The sequence below is a fragment of the Stegostoma tigrinum genome, chromosome 29 (assembly GCF_030684315.1).
Source record: "Stegostoma tigrinum isolate sSteTig4 chromosome 29, sSteTig4.hap1, whole genome shotgun sequence".
Taxonomy (NCBI): domain Eukaryota; kingdom Metazoa; phylum Chordata; class Chondrichthyes; order Orectolobiformes; family Stegostomatidae; genus Stegostoma; species Stegostoma tigrinum.
In genome coordinates this window covers 11,319,409-11,338,996 of record NC_081382.1, presented here as the reverse complement: position 1 = coordinate 11,338,996, position 19,588 = coordinate 11,319,409, and the positions used below count along the sequence as shown (strand labels likewise).

Genomic DNA, 19,588 nt, shown 5'->3' with positions numbered 1-19,588 from the left:
ACTGATACTGTAATGACCATACTAAAACCACCACCGAGTATACAGTATTTCTGAAAGCAAATTGTAATTTAACCCCTTTTATGTCTAACATAGCCAGAAAATCCCACTTTACAATCTCATTAAGTAGTTATTCAATTTTTACGGCCCTAATTGCGAATGTTTCTCAACTCCACAATGGATAGAAGTAAACAAGCCTGATTAGCTTTGACTGCAATCTAGCTTCCAAAGGGAGATTTTGTTCTGGCGATTCTTTCCCTAATATAAACTTGGTGAAACTTGCAACTTTGTTTCAAATTCTCAGGAACTTTGCTTTTTAAAGCATAGTGTCAGCCCCTAATTTGCATTACTGCAAGAATTTTGGCTGTTAGCTACTCTCTCTTTGCCACATTCTGCCAGACTGATCAGTCTGAGAGTTATTGGGAATAGCATAGAAACAGTTCCCAATTCAATTCCCATCTCCTTGGCAACAAGAATTACATGGGACTTGTATTTAGGTAGAAATACAAATGTGCTATCCTTGAGCTTGAAAACCTCTTTCATCTCAGAAGTGAATGGGCAGTTGAAAGCATAACTGTTCACAACCTGACATTCTCAACATCTTTCTGGCACAATGGAAAATGCAATCCAAACATCATAAACACAGAGAACAGCTTGTCAATTTTCTACAAGTGAGAATGGTTTACATCTTTTTCCCAGCAAAACTAGCTCAGTTTTCCTATCGCATATAATAGCCACTTCACCAAGATGTGTTGTCAGGCAAAAGTCAGTGCAGGTCTTATGACTCATTTCATTTTACACTAAATTAGAGACCGTTCCAAATCATAACAATTTAACAAATCTTATATTGTAACTTTATTTTCTAACTCCCTCTTATTTGCACATGATTAAACAGTTTAATCTGGACAGTTTCACAAGCAGTATTGTCATGACATCAGGTACATTAGTTTCACTTCTAAAATATTCCAATTCTGGATCAAAATCCTGATGAACATTTCATGATGAACAAATAACCATGCGACAGCCAGTATAGTTGGCAGCCCATCAACATTCCAATGCATAAACAAAACCGCACTGCTTCCAAAAAAAGTGCTTTAATGACACAAATTCCTTTCTCTAACTTTGGTCCCATTTTGAATCCCTTTGAGGGAAGCGCTTTCTTACTTTTGATTTTGAATCTCAAGCATATGCCCGAAAATTAGGTGCAGAAAACCTAATTTGCATTTCTGCGGGAAACAGTTCAATGCTGAATTTTTTGCATTTTTACCCATCAGCCTCAGCAACTAGTTACATTGATGATGTTTCCCCAGAGGCATTTTATTCAGAAGTTTCAGGGAAGCACAGACACCTCATTAACTTCAACCTGAAAATCAAGCACAGATTCCACAAACGGAAAAAAAAAACTGCTCTTATTAAATGTGTTATCCCAGCCAATCCTCTAAGATTTTGGTCACAAGTTGCCTTGATTCTCACTATACTTTGAAATAGATATGCAAACTGGATATGAAACTAAAAGCTTATGCACTTGATTCATTGAGAGTTAGAGAAATAAGGACCCAATTGTTATTCTAAGAAGAGCACTTTGGATTTGCAATAGCTGCTGACAACTGTGTCATGTCAGCAATATTTATTAGCCATTTGTCAAATGCAGCAGTTTCAACCTGTAGAGATACACGACATGCATCAACTTTGATAAACATCTCATTATTTGTAGCTCGGATTTCAAATACAGTAACAAACACAAGTATATCGAATAGCTGACAAGCCCAGAATGGCTAAAAATGTCATTTTCCATGCAAATTTAGCAAACTATTCTGGTTAGGTGTGAGGGTAGGGGCCCACAATGAACTTACCGATGAAGTCAGCTGAAGTTGGAACTCTGTTTTTGCTTTTTTCGTGCCCCTGTTGCTGAAATGCTATTAATGGAGGAGTTCTCACATGGGACACATGTTTCTATGACAACCTGTTAATTAACAACTGCAGTCAACAGAACAAACACCCTCCCAATCGCTGATCTCACAGAACACCTGAGTTTGTCTTGATCAATAGTGAAACTGATGGTTTTAAACCAAGTTAGCTGATGTGCGAGACACACATCTTTCTACAGGCAGAATTTTAAGAACTAGCCTACATTGTAATGATGAGGGCCCTTAAAATCTACAAGGGCTGGAATCAAAAGTACAAATCCCAATTCACCCATACTGTCTGTGATGACTCCTTCCAACTTATCGCATGTCCTGTCTCTTCTCTGTGCCTCTACTTTTTTTTTTGCCTTTTGAAGTTTTTACCCGATTCCCTTTCAAAACTGACAGTCATTCTTTCAGATGTTCTCACATTCATAAGAATTCATTGCTGTGATGCAAGATATCTGATCTATTGGAGTTAAAATAGAGGCATATGGGGCTAATTAATTTTCTGAAGGGTTTAAAAGAAAAGTTAAGTCAAATATCCATTTTGGAACGGTGACTTAGTATGTGTATCAGAAGGCAGAGGTCCCTTAGAGTCTTAATGGGAGGTGGTGGTTTATGACAACTGGGTAAATTTGAAGCTCATTTGAATGTCTTTTGTTTCAAGGTACTTAAAGATTAATTTTAACTTGGGACTCTGATGGTTCCACGCTTCTGCCGCAGCTGCAAGAGACCTGACTGGGGTCAGAAGCTAATGTCATTTCTCATTTAGAAGGAAGTGTAGGGCAGCCCAGGTAAAGCACAGCAACCTCAGTGTAGATGTCTGATTTGTGAAACTTCCAAACCAGGAACTTTTGGTTAGACGTCTGTAGGTTATTATAACTGAAAAACTCTCGACCCAGGTAAGGCGACTTCAGAATTCACAGCACAGAACTGAAGGAAATCAATTAAGTCAAACTGAAAAATCTGGATTTGAGTCTCCGCAGTGGATAATGCCTGAAAATGGGATGAGATTTTGTTTCAAGGTGTATTTGAGGCCTTTCACCATGGGATCTATATTTAGATAATATAGTGATTGGAACTATGGCCAGATGGTTCTCATTGGTTATGAGATCCTTGATTGACCCTGGTTAACAAGCCGAACAGGAAGCCCTGGCTGACAGATATTAACAGAAGATTTAAAAGGTCTCCTCAGTCTAGGGCCTGGCTTTGAGCTAACTGGTCACAGCCTGCGTACAGAGTACATATAAATAAAGTGTGACTCGGTGACAGGATACCAGCCTCTGCACTGTTATTACAGATGGATGGGCCTGTTTTTATTATGTATGGCACTTCTCTTCTGGTGCTAAAGAAATTCTCTAGTTTCATCTGAATATGTTTTTGTGATTGAACATCAAGTTAAGTATTTTTTTTTCAATGGTCCAGCAAGCCAAATTTCATTCTGGGATCTAGCTTGTCTAATAGTACTGTCAGTTAAAAGATAACAGTGCAACAAAAAAGGGAATCTGATCATTTCTCTACAGATTCTTCAGACAAGTATCTTCAATCTGTGTTCACTGCCCAAAAAATAAACCTCCTAATAAACAGTTTATCCATTTTTGCCCTCTCAATCTTTTCTGTCTGTTCTATTAGCTTCACATCAGAACCAAGGGAACTGTTATAGATAGTAACAGAGATAATGGGAACTGCAGATGCTGGAGATTCCAAGATAATAAAATGTGAGGCTGGACGAACACAGCAGGCCAAGCAGCATCTCAGGAGCACAAAAGCTGACGTTTCGGGCCTAGACCCTTCATCAGATAGTAATATGCTGCTACCCTGCCGGTTCCACCACGAGATCACCAAACCTTTCATGGAATTCCAGGGCGAAGGTGCACTACCATGTCCTATGTACATTACTAGAGCATTAAGTATGGAATATTGTTATTAGTTAACAAAATGAGTTAATACATTTTAAAATAATGCAGAGTTCATACTATTCAATCATGTTTATTAACATGCAAATCATATTTCATTTGGATAAATTGTGTGCAACAGATTATTCAGCAGTTTTACTAGCTGAAATGTTCCACAAAAATGGAGCCAGGGTAGCAGGACAGGGACCGGCTAAACACAAGGAAAACATATTAGCCTAAATGTATGGTTAATTGGAACATTGAGTCCCAGCAGTGATGCCTAAACCAAATAATCACTTCGATAGACTTTAACAGATACAGAGGTTGCAAGGTTATTTAAGGTATTGGCGGGTGGTGGTGGGGTGGGGAAGCACACTTGGAAAGCTGCCGATGTGAGAGTACTGGAACAGCCCATGGCAATGTGGAAACTTCCCAAAACCTGAACAAAAGCCGGTTATGGTGATCATTATGGGTAAATTAGAGGAGACAATGAGGGAGACTTTCTCTACATTGGAAGCAACAAATTGTATTTTCTGGAGTCAAAAAAAATCTGTGAATGCTGGAATCCAAAGTAGACAAACAGGCAGCTGGATGAACACAACAGGTCAGGCAGCATCTGGAGGGAAGGAGCAGCCAACGTTTTGGGTATTACCCTTCTATAGGATTCCTGTAAAACGGTAATGCCCAAAACATTGATCGCTCCTTTCTTCAAGATTTTGTCTGGCCTGCTGTGTTCATCCAGCCTCCTGTTTGTCTAAGTCATATTTTCTAAATAAGTCCCAGATGTTGTGGCAAAGTTTTTGCTAGTGGCCAATGAGTGGCTTAATACTGGGGATTATTGCTCATTTTCACCATTATTACTAGCTAAACTCATCACTTTAAAATGGAAGCTTACATTCTATTAACCGCCATATTTAAAGTACAATGTGCACATGACATCCCCATCTCACTGTCTGCTCTTCAGATCTCCATTTCAGAACACACACACACACACACACACACACACACACCGGCCTCTCTACACCCTTGTGGCACATCTCCTATTCATTTTCAGGATGGTTCTGCAATGTACGTTGCAATATTGGACTGCAGTGGCAACTTTCACTGCAACATAGTCAGAAGGACACTTACATGTAGAAACAGGGACCCAGTTCACTGACTTGACAAGGCTGCATCTCAGGGCTGTTTGGTGACTCTCCTGTTGCTCACTCTTTTAGCAGCTACGTAGATGGTCAGAGCCCCATTGCCAGACCTTGACTTTTACTGCATTGCCCTTTCAGCCAGAGGTGAAAGACTCACAATACTGCTGATGAGATAATGGGAACTGCAGATGCTGGAGAATCCAAGATAATAAAGTGTGAAGCTGGATGAACACAGCAGGCCAAGCAGCATCTCAGGAGCACAAAAGCTGACGTTTCGGGCCTAGACCCTTCATCAGAGCATCTGATGAAGGGTCTAGGCCTGAAACGTCAGCTTTTGTGCTCCTGAGATGCTGCTTGGCCTGCTGTGTTCATCCAGCTTCACACTTTATTATCACAATACTGCTGTATTGTTTTGCAGTTTAGATGCAAAACCAGACAACTTCTTCACTTTGGATAACAATAAAGAGAATCAATACCTGCTACATCAATTTTATATTTGTATCACGGGGCGGCAGCAGCATATGCTCTAACACTTCAAGGCTTCAAACAAACATCCATGTCTCCAAGGCTGAAGGGAAGAGTCCTCAGCGAAGAGCAGAGAGACAGACCTCTCAGACAGGAGGTCCTGGCACAGCCTGTCAATGGGGCAGTTCTGATATCCGCCAAGGGGTTTGTACATGGTCAGTCAGCCAGTCGGGGTTCTCGGGCTCAGTCTTCTGCCCTTGTAAAAATGGTGAGGAGTCAAATGTTGGAGACTCCAACATCCACCCAGGCTCTTTCTGCCATATTGTGGGCCCATTTCTCCTGAACTGAGAGAAAGGGAGGGATTGACTGAAACCAAAGAGGCTGGCCCAGCTGTTAGTGCTAGTTGCGCTGGGGAAATAAGCAGTGTTGTCCTCAGCGAATAGACAGTACAGAGACTGCAGTAGCGTTAGCAATGTGGGGATTGAGTGGACGAGAGTGAGTGAGAGAAGATGTTGTGTGCAATCGTGAGAATGGTAGAAAATGAGCCTCAGTTGGGGAGTAGCAGAGATAGAATGAGTGCAAAGTATCTTAGTGTGAGGCACTTATCCTGGTGGAGTGTAGAAGATCATTAATCATTTTTGCAGCATTGCTGAGCATTCCCCTTGACAGCTGAGACTACACTGTCCTGGGTGGCTCGGAACAGGCTGCCAAGGCCTGGCACTATAGTCTGTATTGCCAGTCTTGGCTTTCCTCCGCTCCACTCCATCCAGCAGGACCTCCAGGTCCCTGTCTGCAAAATGCAGCACCAATTTCCTATTATCTGACTCGTCTGCGGAAGATGGCACTAGTGCCAGCCCTAGGATGTTGGTATATCCTGCGATATCCTAATCGTGGAGTATATTTCCATCTATGATAAAATGGAAGAATTAGGCAGCATTCTTTATGATTTTTTTTTCTCCCCAGTTTGTGCACTGTATGTTGCCATTTAATGCTAGGCTAGCACAGTGCCTATTCCTAAGTACCCTTAAGAGGCAATCATATTGTGGGTCTGGAGTGCCATGCAGGCCACACCAGGTCAGGATGACAGACTTCCTCCCCTGAAGGACTTTAGTGATACAGATGGGGAATGATGACAATCAGCATCAATATGCATTTTTTGTATCTGGAATAACTTTTCATAAACAATTTTTAGCAAATTCAAAATTCTTTATCTGCCATGTCAAACCCATGTCCCCAGAACAGTTACCTGGGATTTTAGACTTTTAATCAAGTAACATCACCATATGTCAAGATTCAATCCCGAGAGGTTGTTTGCACTGGTAGGAGGAGGATGCACTGTCTCAGGATAAAGGGATGATCATTTAGGCTTGAGATGAGGAGAAATAACTTTTCTCAATGGGTTTAGAATCTTAAGAATGTCTTTAAATATACACACACCACACACACACACACACACACACACACACACACACACACACACACACACACACACACACACACACACACACACACACACACACTGAGAGAAAGAGAAGGCGAGAGAGGGAGAGAACGAGAGACAAAGAATAAAGAAAAGAAAATTACAGCACAGGAACAGGCCGTTTGGCCCTCCAAGACTGTGCCAATCGAGATCCTCCGTCTAACCTGTCATCTATTTTCTAAGGGTCTGTGTCTATTTGCTCCCTGCCCATCCATGTACCTGTCCAAATATATCTTAAAAGACGCTAACATGTCTGCATCTACCACCTCCGCTGGCGATGCATTCCAGGCACCCACCACCCTCTGTGTCAAGAACTTTCCATGTCTATCTCCCTTAAACTTTCCTCCTCTCACTTTGATCTCATGACCCCTAGTAACTGAGTCCCCCACTCTGGGAAAAAGCTTCTTGCTATCCGCCCTGTCTATACCCCTCATGATTTTGTAGACCTCAATCATGTCCCCCCTCAATCTCTGTCTTTCTAATGAAAATAATCCAAATCTATTCAACCTCTCTTCATAGCTAGCACCCTCCATACCAGGCAACATCCTGGTGAACTTCCTCTGCACCCTCTCCGAAGTATCCACATCCTTTTGGTAATGTGGCGACCAGAACTGTACACAGCACTCCAAATGTGGCCGAACCAAAGTCCTATACAACTGCCAACTCTTGTACTCAATACCCCATCCAATGAAGGAAAGCATGCCATATGCCTTCTTGACCACCCTATTGACCTACATTGTCACCTTCAGGGAAAAATGGACCTGAAAACTCAGATATCTCTGTTCATCAATTTTCCCTCGGAATTTTCCATTTACTGTATAGTTCGCCCTTGAATTTGATCTTCCAAAATGCATCACCTCGCATTTGCCCGGATTGAACTCCATCTGCCATTTATCTGCCCAACTCTCCAGCCTACCCATATTCTGCTGTAATCTCTGACAGTTCCCTTCACTATCTGCTACTCCACCAATCTTCGTGTCATCTGCAAACTTGCTGACGAGACCACCTACACCTTCCTCCAAATCATTTACATATATCACAAAGAACAGTAGTCCCAGCACAGATCCCTGTGGAACACCACTGGTCACAGGTCTCCAATTTGAGAAACTCCCTTCTACTACTACTCTCTGTCTCCTGTTGCCGAGCCAGTTTTTTTTATCCATCTAGCTAGCACACCCCAGACCCCATGTGACTTCACTTTCTCCATCAGCCTGCCATGGGGAATCTTATCAAATGCCTTACTAAAGTCCATGTATATGATATCTACAGCCTTTCCCTCATCAATCAACTTTGTCACGTCCTTAATCAATTCTATTAAGTTGGTAAGACATGACCTTCCCTGCACAAAACTATATTGCCTATCACTGATGAGCCCATTTTCTTCCAAATGGTAATAGATCCTATCCCTCAGTATCTTCTCCAGTAGCATCTCTGTCACTGACGTCAGGCTCACCGGTTGATAATTACCTGGATTATCCTTGCTACCCTTCTTAAACAAGGGGACAACATTAGCAAGTCTCCAGTCCTCCGGGAACTCAACATTTCAGAGTAATTTCTTGATAGAGAAATGAAGCAACAATCTTTCAGAGCCAACTGAATGATGCAATAAACCATATATTGAAAGTTTTCTTGCATAGAAAGAAAATTGTGGACTTAATCAGGAGAAAATAAAAGAGTAAAGCCTTCAAGTCTATATAGATAACATTGTCTTCTGATGTATCACCTTCAGAAAATAACCCATTTCACAAAGTAATTTCTGTAAAAAATAATCATTCCTCTTGCCGTGAAGAACATTCGGAACATCTACAATGAGATCTTTGGAGCTTTCTATCATGTTTGTGATCACTTCTTTAGAATATGGGATTTTGATGGCAATACGGGGCTCAGGCAGTGTAAAACTGATCTTCCTTTCTTTAAATATTACACCTTTAAGGACATACTACCTTCATTTGATTTCATTTATTGCTGTCATATTTACTGTACTGAGATACAGTGGAAAGTGCAGTATTGCATACGAACCAGATAAATCAGAGAATCCCTAGAACCTCTACAGTGTGGAAACAGGCCACTTGGCCAATACCTTACATGGCACATCAGGGTAATAGATGCAAAATATAGTGTTACAGCTACAGAGAAGGTGCAGAGAAATATCAACTCTAATATGAGAGGTCTATTTGTATGTCTGATAACAGCAGGGAAGAAGCTATTCCTAAATCAAAAGGTTTTCAAACTTTTGTATCTTCTGCCTGATGGAGGAGGGTGGCAGAGAGTATAACTGTGGTGGGAGGGCTCTTTGATGACGTTGGCTGCTTTCCTGAGACAGCGGGAAGTGGAGATGGAGTCAATGGAAGGATTCCATGATGGACTGGGCTATGTTCACATTTCTCTTTAATAGACTTTCTAATGGCAGTAAAGTAGGAAGTCCATCTCAAGTGGCCTTGTGACTACGAAACAGCCAAATCGTTTTTGTCAAGAGTGAGGGAAATATTATAGGGTGAGCTTTCGGCTTGCTTGTGGCCTTAGTTCCTATCTCGCAGCTCCTAGCATTTCAAAGCTGGCACAAAAATTGAGCATACTCCCTTTATTTGCAAAGAATGTGTCGCCATATATGGAGATAAATCATGTATAGTAAGTATAAATGTGATAATGAAATTGACTGATTATCTTATTATGGCTGTCAGTGCAGCAATTAGCGGATTCTAGAGTGTTCACTGAATGCTACCCAACTGTGGAATTGCATCTAATAGTAGATATATTATTCTGTGTTTTTCAAAGATGGGCTGCATATACTCTGCCTTTCGGATATTGGAGTTGGAAAATACCATCAGGAGCTGGCCTTTTGGTCCTTCAAGTCTGCTTCACCATTCAATAACATCCTGGTTGTAGTATAATTTCCCATTTTCTGTCTGTAACCCATAACCACTGCCTTGTTCATCTATCAAAACTCTGTCCAACAGAGTGCTGAATAAATTTAAAAATCCACACTCCATTGACTTTTTGGGAAGTGAATGTCAGACTCAAACCACAATCGGACAGAGAGAAAAAAACAGAGCTCCAACTATCCTACACTTCTTAAAGTATGCCACCTCGTTTTAGTAGACCCCCTACCCCACCAAGTGAACCCTCTCTGAAATGGCTCAAAGGCAACTAATCTATTTTTTCACTAAATGTGAGGGCAAAACAGTGTTCCCAAAAATGTCCTATATTTAAAGAAAAATCCTTTCCTACTTATATGTTTCATTCCCCCAGCAATAAAAGGAAACATTCCACTTACCTTCCTACACATTGCTATAATTATATACTCATCGGTGATAGCAGCAATCACTCGCTAATGAGCAGGATTGTCCACCTTAGGTTCTGCAGGTCTCTGTTCTAGAGCTGTGTCCTAATCACACGTTCATTATGTGTTTTGGAGGTGAGTGGCCCCAAACCTTGGAATGTTGGAATTCCTTTCTCAGGCTGGTTTTCTGTATGCCTCCTGCTAACATGTCTTGTCAAACACTTGCTTCCCTTTGTGCAGGAGAATCCTCCAAGTCAGCTGCTTCTGAGCAAGGGTCTCTCTCCATGACATCTATGGTGCATTTCTTGAGGGAAGCCTTCTTGGATTCTTTGAAATACTTCCTTTGACCTCATCTTATTTAAGTGCATTCCTTGAGCTACATGAAGATGATTTGCTTTGGTAGTTGCATTTCAGATATTCTAAGCATGTTGCTGGCCCAGCAGGGTTGATTTGGAATGCCCATGGCCTTGGTAGGTGCCATTAGCTGCTTCAAGGATTCTGATATTAGTATGCCTGAGCTCCCAGCTGATGTGGAGGATCTATGTCATACAGCATTGATCTTCCTTCTCGAGGGCCTTTAGGTGATGTCTGTATGAAGTCCAAGTTTCCGAGTCATACAGAAGAGTCAGAAGGATGGCTGCCTTATACACAAGGACCTTGGTATAAGCACAGATATCACAGTCATTGAAGACTAACATCTTTAGTGGTGCTAACTTTGGGAACCATGCACCAGAACACCTAAATCCCCCTGCACTACCGACTTTTTCAATTTTTCTCCATTGTGAGTAGACAAAGGAACATACTGTTTGATTTGAACAGCCATTTGCTGAGGACCTACAGTCTAAATGCTTGGCATTGCACTGGCACTGAAATTCATACACAGTTTCACTCAGTAGCGTGAAAGGCTCTACATCTTTTATTTTTTAACTAACAGCAACATCCTGCAAATGGAAGATTTTAAATTTGCATTTCTACATCTGTTCCAAGAGTGTGAGGTCAAAAGCCATTGCAACATATCTCTTATTTTCATATTAAGCTTAGCTTGCCAATTATTTACTGCCAACTTCTACCTTTTATTGTGCTAGTAAAGCTTTTCTTTAATATTTATATTTCTGTTAGAATTGGGCGAAGGCTTTTCAAAACCTAATTCTAATTAGAATGCATTGTGACCAAGGTCCTGGTTGCAACATCACTATGGAAACAGAAATCAAAAACAAGAAAAACTTGTACTAATGTTAAAAGGCAGATAAAGGTTGAGTCTGCTTTTCCATAATTCCATTTTCCAGAAAGTTGTTGTATTTCATAACTGTAGAAAGAGCAGAAAATATACCAATATGTTTAGACATGCGTATAAGGAAAGATCAATAGTTCATGTCTTCTCCCCAAAAGTTAGTTACAGCTAATATAAATCTAAATTGTTCTTTGTGAACTGTTGCTTGAATGCACAAAGTCTGACTTTACCTAAAATGAGATCATAAGCCATCACCAATAAAGAGTAAGCTTTGAACCACGGATGCGTCACTTTCCTACAGGAAGTTGTTACCAATATCTTAACACTTGCATAGAGGTCAAACTTTGATAAGGCTCTCTGTGGAATTCAGAAGTTTAAGATGTTTAATTAATGTGCCACCTGATACAAAATAAAACATTTGCAATTCCACTTCTCATTTAAATTCAAATGTAAAGGTAAATTTTAAACCTGAAATAGCAAGGCAATAACTACTAACCAAGGTTAGACTCGAGAATTTGAGTCTCAGTGTATAAAATATTGTGGGTTTCCCAGCCTCCATCTTACTGGAAATACACATATGTCACATGAATCTAGAAGGGAATCAAATGCAAACTTTTTGTTCCTAATCTGTTCCCTGGTGTAGATTCTTTTAGGGGTGAAAAAACATGCTGATTTCAGGGCAGGCAGTGTGTTAGTTCTACATTGATATTCCAAAGCTTGCTTTAATCTATGGTCAAGTTACCATTGCAGGCATTATAGGTCCATGTTTCTTTCATTTTAAAACCCATTTTAGTCTTACAAAAATGTCCGAGCTATAACCATCAGATGATGGAAGTTAAAATTCAATGGCCCGTTGTTACTAAGAGGACACCTTAATAAAATGAAAATGAATAAATGCTTAGCTTCCCTGCAGTGAAAGGATAAGTGTATCAAAAGTGTTAACTTTGGATCAGGACATTTTATTGAATTCCTTTGACTGGATTTGTTCCATCAATTATCGGAAATTTTCATAGCAATGCCTCAATCTTTAATTTTATTAAGATTAAGCACTTGAACATACTTAATGACAAATGTCAAATTCTTGAAGTTAGCACACAAGAAAAATAGATCCACGCCCAGGGAATTTGACATTGACCACCCTGGTGCTCACTTGATACAATAGAATGGAGTTGTTGCCTAATTATAGCAATCAATCTCTTACAATTAGCCTATAACAGATGCAGGTTTAATGAGGAGATAAAATCAGTGGTTGAGAACTTTGGTAAACGTGGGTCAAAGTTTCTCAGGTTGGCCACACTTACCAGAATATATCCCAAATGAGTATTAACCTGTAATCTAAAATGTTATTTCCAGTTGGGAATCTAACTAATTTGTATTTAACTGATTCAATACTAACTGCTTCCACCGTCTTTCTAAAACTCATTCTTTTGGTCGACTGCTATTGGGAAGTGTTTGCATCACCCAGGGATAGCTGAGTTTGGGTTAGATCGCAAATAAACATGGAAAATATCTCTCATCTTAATGGAAGTGAGAAAATGGCGATGGGGTGACAGGGGAGCAGGCACCAACTCATTCATAGTAGAGTGGTTTGTTCATTTAAGTGTTACAATGGAGCTATACACCCCTGAACTAATCAGCTATTTTCTTTAAGTTAACCAATCTGGCTAAAGACAGGCCAGAACTATTGAGTCGAAGAGGTGATGCCGTAACTAAACTTACCTGTTAGATCCACTTTACCCAGTTCTCCATTTCTGTATGATTCATTATCACGTTAACATTTCAATTTGCACCCTCTTCCCCAGCTCTGTTTCTTATGATCTCACCTACTGGACTCCGACATCTTTGTGCCTCACATTTTCTCCTTCCAATCTCTGTACCCTCTTCCACTTTATCCTGTAACTCAGATTCTATTCCTTTCTCCACACCAATCCTCTTACCCACACTTTCCCAATTCCTCCCAATGACTCCCACTGATGTCAATGCCTGACAGGGAGCTGAATTCTACACCATCATTCAGCCCATCAAATCTGCTCAGCCACTCAACTAGACCATGGCTGACCTGATAACCCTCAACCCCACTTGTTTGCCTTTTTCCCCATAACCCATCATTCCCTTAATGGTTAAAGATCCGTTTCAATCTTGAGTATCATCAACAGATCTCTATGTTGAAGAATCCCATAGACTCGTGACCCTCTGTGAGAATATACTCTTCCTTTTGTTGTCTTAAATGTGTGACCCTTTAATCTCAGATGATGGTCTTCTAGTCCTGGATTCTCTCAAAAGGAGAAAAAGCATTTTCACCATAACCCTATCAAGTCCTTTAAGATCTTGTGTGTTTTGATAAAGTTGTTGCTGATTTAGCTACATTCCAAGGCATACAAGCCGAATTTACTCAACCTCTCCTCAAAAGGTAGTCTCTCCATATCTGAGATAGTAGGAACTGCAGATGCTGAAGAAACTGAGATAACAAGGTATAGAGCTGGATGAACACAGCAGGCCAAGCAGCATCATAGAGGCAGGAACGCTGATGTTTCGGTCTATGCCCGAAACGTCGGCTTTCCTGCTCCTATGATGCTGCTTGACCTGCTGTGTTCATCCAGCTCTACACCTTGTTATCTCTCCATATCTGCTATTCTTTTCCTTTTAATTTCTTATGCCCAGCCATATGAATTCTGACATCTGCCAATTCAAGACCTCTTCCTACTATCAATCTGTTAAAGTCCAATCTAACACTATTATCACACCACCCTTTCCTTCCAAAGAATCACGTACCCTGAACATTTCATTTCCAGTTTTGGTCTCTTTGTAACCTTGTCTCTGTTATGGCTACAATGTCTTCCTCATTAACTCTCATCTATTTATTTATTTTGTTCCGAGTACTACGTACATTCAAATAAAGGGCCATTGATTCTGTTTTTTTAATTCATCATTTCCCCTTTTGATCCTATTTACTGCTTTTTTTTCTATTTTTGTTTTATCTGCCCTTTCCTATCCTAATCTGGGTACTGTTATGCAAATAGCTGCCATGTATATTTGCTACACCCTCTTGCTTTGTATATCCACTTCTCCCCATTCCCAAACTTCCCCACCTACGCACACCCTCATTAGTTTAAGGTCCTGTCTACAGGCTGAGTTATTTATTTGATATAGTATGGTTCAAATAATACCGAACCACCCGGAACAATTTATTTCTCTCCCCAGTGCTTCATGAACTGAAAGCCATTCTGTACACACCAATCTATGAGTCATACATTTAACACCTTAACTTTAAATTTCCTAAGCCAGTTGTCCTTGTCTTAGGTAGTAATCCAGAAATTACTCTTGGAGGTTCTGCTTTTTTTTCAATTTTAACTCCTAATTATCAATGACGTTCAGGAAAAAAAACTTTTTTTCAGGTCCTACCAATGCCATTAGTGCCAATGTGGCCAACAACTCTTGGATCCTTCCCCTCCCTTTCCAAATTCTTCTTCAGTTCTGACAAGGCATCTCTTATCCTGACATCATGCAGGTAACACAGCAGTTGGGATTCCAACTCACCACTGTAGAGAATAGTGTCTACTGCCTTAATTATACAAATCCTCCAGCATAACTGCATTCCTGTTTTCTTCTCCCACTTGAATGCGTCTCTGTACCAAAGTTCTGTGGTCAGTTTATGGGAACTGCAGATGCTGGAGAATTCCAAGATAATAAAATGTGAGGCTGGATGAACACAGCAGGCCAAGCAGCATCTCAGGAGCTCTCTGATGAAGGGTCTAGGCCCGAAACGTCAGCTTTTGTGCTCCTGAGATGCTGCTGGGCCTGCTGTGTTCATCCAGCCTCACATTTTATTATTCTGTGGTCAGTTTGTTCACCTTCCATGCAGTCTCTACTCTTGGCTACACAGCGTGCAAGAACTTCGTAAATGTTAGATAATTGCAGGGGCCCAGGCTCCACAATTTTCACCCTCTGGGTCCTGTCTCACCAGCGGTCCCACTGTCCTGTCCCTGAACACAGGCCAATTTTTGAATGACCCAATCTGTAGGGTGTGAATGCCCTCTATTGCAAAGTACCCAGGAAACTCTCACTGAACTGGCACAATGCCTGCAGCTCAGAACCCATCTCCTCAACTCAGATCCAAAGTTCCTCAAACACCAAACCCTTTCTACAGATGTGTTCACTCTGGATTATATTGGTCAACAGCTTCCACATACTGCAGCAACGACACATCACCTGTCCTGCTGTCAGTATCATATTTGATTTAACAAATATATTAAGATTTTCTGCCCTTTACAACAATTCATTGATATATTGTTCTTATAAACTCAAATGAAAAGCACGAGTATAAATCCAATATTCAACTTTTTTTTAGTTTTAACAGAAAGGAAGGAAGAAAACACTGGAGATTCAAACGCAAACTGAAGACCTGACCTTTATTTTAACAACTGCAAATGATTCACCAGGCCCACTCACCAATCAGCTTTTTCATGCAAACCTGACACTGTGGTTCGTGAAATTAATCAGAGGCAGGTCTCACTGCAGGTGCATTCCAATTCACATCTTTTATCCTCTATCATTCAGTTCTTGGTCTGAATGTTTACTTTTTGCAGTAACCTCTAGTAAAAGCACCTCTTCCCCACTTTGTACCAAATTTCCCCTTTAAATCAAATTTCCAGTAGTAGTCAGTCAGCAATTCACTCGGCCTTCATCTTTCACACTGCTGCAGTCTGATGCGCCTCACAACCTCAACATTCTTACAACTGTACAAGTCCCCACTTCCCCATTCCTTTGCCTCTGCAAGCCAGCATTCAGATCTCGGAGGTGGCCAATAAATTTTGATTTATTCTGTCTAACGGCCAATTTCCTATCATTTTCATACTCTGAATGAGGGAGTAGATTATGATAACACACAATATCATTCCTTGAAATCCTAAAAAGAGGAATAATATTGGTTAACCTTCTCTATTCCTGTCAGGTTGTACATAACTTATCCAGGTCACTGGGCCTTAGATTTAAAACGACACAAATCCAAGTGTGACACGAAATCATCTCTGATACACACTGCTCATTTTTAAAAACAGTTATTCATTACTTGGCAAGCACAGTGTAAATCACATGTCAATAACCAGTAAGATAGGCCAACTTGTCAAGATTCATTTGACTATTTGACCTGATGAGTTGTTGAGTCAGGTCAGATTTAAAACATGTGCTTTTTTTCTTAAATGACGTCAAGATTTGGCCGCATGGCTCACCATTCTCAGGACAGCTGTCACCATAGGAAAACGTGACAGAAAGGAATCAAGCTGTTCAAATTGGACCGCCAGCCAAATGGAATTAAAGTAAGATTTTGGAGCAAATCATGCTGCCAACTGTCCAGCTTATATGACGATTTTAAAAATGGCTTGTCCAAATTTTATAAACTTGAGCAATTACTAATCAGCCTCTTACAGAAGCATTGTTAACATGGCAGGAGTGAAGATCATGGCTTTAGGATAGTTTGTTGTAAGCCCACATTTGGGTAAAAGGTATATGGTTAAATTCTTAAGCGACAGTAAACATTACAACTCACCATCCGAATCCATGTGGGAGTTTTAATTCTATCCATTTTGCACTGTGGTGATTTTTGTTAGCCTTGAGGTACATGATGTCTAATACAAAAATATTTTTGGATTCAAACGCAGAAATTACCATAAATTAGCATCCGTATCAGGACATCATTACCAGTAGGAAATGTGGCATTGCACACTGACCTACAGAAAATGCCGAATACGTATGAAATGTGGCAATCAATTAAATGTAATTTTATGTACAAGAACAAATATAATGGAACAACCATTGCAAATTGTTTGGTATATAAAGTGCAGAAACCAGTGTTTAGCTCAGCAGTTCAGTTCAGAAATAGTTTTGGAAGATGCCCCTGGAATTTCCAGACTGAGAAGTATGCTCAAGACACAAATCAAAATTACTGGAATAGCTCAACAGATCTGGCAGCATCTGAGAAGAGAATCAAAGTGAATGTTTCAAGTCGAGCGACCCTTCCTCAGAACTCAAACCGAAATGTTGACTTTGATTCTCTCCACAGGTGCCGGGAGATCTGCTGAGTTTTTCCAGCAATTTCTATTTGTGTCTCCGATTTATAGCATTTGCACTTCTTTCGGTTTATATTTCATTGAGAAATTTTGCACCTTTGTTGAGTCGTTAGTGCAATTATATTATTAAAAGTAAGGAATACAGAGCTGCTTATCTACTTCCCACTCCTCTCTCCCAAATCAGGATGCTGGCCCATGTCATCCTTTGTCTGGGAGAGTGGGTTGGAAGTTCGCTCCCAAAAGAATTGGCAAAATTTGACTATTAGGGGGCTGATGACGATGGCTTGGTGAAAGCACCAAATCCAAGACACACTGTTCCAATCCCTCACCCCACACAAACACTCCAGTCATCTGAAGCAGCACAGCCGAGCTATTGTGCGCTCCACAGTATACAGTTCTCCCTTGCCAGCCTGCAAACGTCCCATGCTACTCTGCTCTTTTGATACCTGGCCAATAACTCCACCATGAACAAGCAGGCTGACATTCTGCACAACAGTCCTCTCTTAATCACTGAGCAGTTTTAATCAAGCATGCAAAACTTAGAAAGTTGTCAGTTCTAAGCCTCTGTTTTGCTTCTGCCCGAGGGAGAGCTAGCCAGAAATGTTCAAGCTATTTTTTTGTGGATGGTATAGTCCCACAGAAACAATGAGCGGTGTGAGTCATAGAATCATACAGCACAGAAACAGACCCTTCAGTTCATTCGATCCATGCTAACCATAATTCCAAAGTAACTAGGCCTAACTGCCTACATTTGACCCCTATCCCTCCAAATATTTCCTATTCATGTACTAATCCAAATGTCTTTTAAATGTTGTAACTGTTCTCATATCTATCACTTCCTCTGGAAGTTCATCCCACACATGAACACATTCTGTGCAAAGAGGTTGCCCCTCATGTCTTTTTTAAATCTTTCTCCTCTCACATTAGAAGCATTTTCCGTTGTCTTAAAATCTTCCACCCTAAGGAAAAGACCTGTCACTCATTTTATATGCCATTAAGGTTTATAAACCTCACTAAGGTTATTCCTGAAACTCCTATGCTCCAATGAAAAATGTCTCAGCATATCCCACCACCCCTCATAACTCAAATCCTCTATTCCCAGTATTATCCTGGTAAATCACAATGTGGCACTATGATTCGAACCAGTTCTTTCCAGAAGATATCATCCTTTTAAATGATAACTCATATGGAAAACAAACAACACAAGAGATCAGGGGTGATTTTTGAGGAAAAGAGAGAGCGTAATTTAAAGTCACAAGTGAAACCTAACAATAGGTCTTCCAACATTAATAAATGTATTATTCATCACAGTTGCCTTTGGCATAAACATAAAATTATTCCCATGAATAATATCATGAAGTATTTCAACACTGAAAGAGAATCTTTTGCCCATTATGCCCACACCAATCATCATGCACTTCTCTAACCACATTTCCCAACACTCAACCTACTAGCCTTGATTATTGTGGGGTTTTTTTTCCAGTATTCATCTGAATACATTTTTTTAATGTTATGATGGTTTTTACTGCTGCCACCCTTTCAGGAAGCATGTTCCTGATGCCCACCACCCTCTGGATTAAAAAAAAAGTTTCCTTAAATCCTGTAAACATCCTAAACCTGACTCAAATCTACGCTAGATAACGAAATGTGAGGCTGGATGAACACAGTAGGCCAAGCAGCATCTCAGGAGCACAAAAGCTGACGTTTCAGGCCTAGACCCTTCATCAGAGAGGGGGATGGGGTGAGGGTTCTGGAATAAATAGGGAGAGAGGGGGAGGCGGACCGAAGATGGAGAGAAAAGAAGATAGGTGGAGAGGAGAGTCGTGGAACAGCCCCTGTTCCGCACCTACACAGGCCCCAAACCCCACTTCTTCCTCCGTTACATTGATGACTGTATCGGTGCCGCCTCTTGCTCCCCAGAGGAGCTCGAACAGTTCATCCACTTCACCAACACCTTCCACCCCAACCTTCAGTTCACCTGGGCCATCTCCAACACATCTGCCACCTTCCTGGACCTCTCAGTCTCCATCTCAGGCAACCAGCTTGTAACTGATGTCCATTTCAAGCCCACCGACTCCCACAGCTACCTAGAATACACCTCCTCCCACCCAGCCTCCAGCAAAAAT

General features: G+C 40.8%; 1 long non-coding RNA gene across 1 annotated transcript in view; it reads right to left on the bottom strand.

Moving 5' to 3' along the window:
• The window catches only part of LOC125465292 (uncharacterized), a 47,192-nt gene extending 45,257 nt beyond the window's left edge, over positions 1–1,935 (bottom strand). The window contains exon 1 of the long non-coding RNA XR_007250216.2: positions 1,851–1,935. This is a non-coding gene — a long non-coding RNA (uncharacterized LOC125465292). The remainder of the gene's footprint in view (positions 1–1,850) is intronic.
• Positions 1,936–19,588: the final 17,653 nt, after the last annotated feature.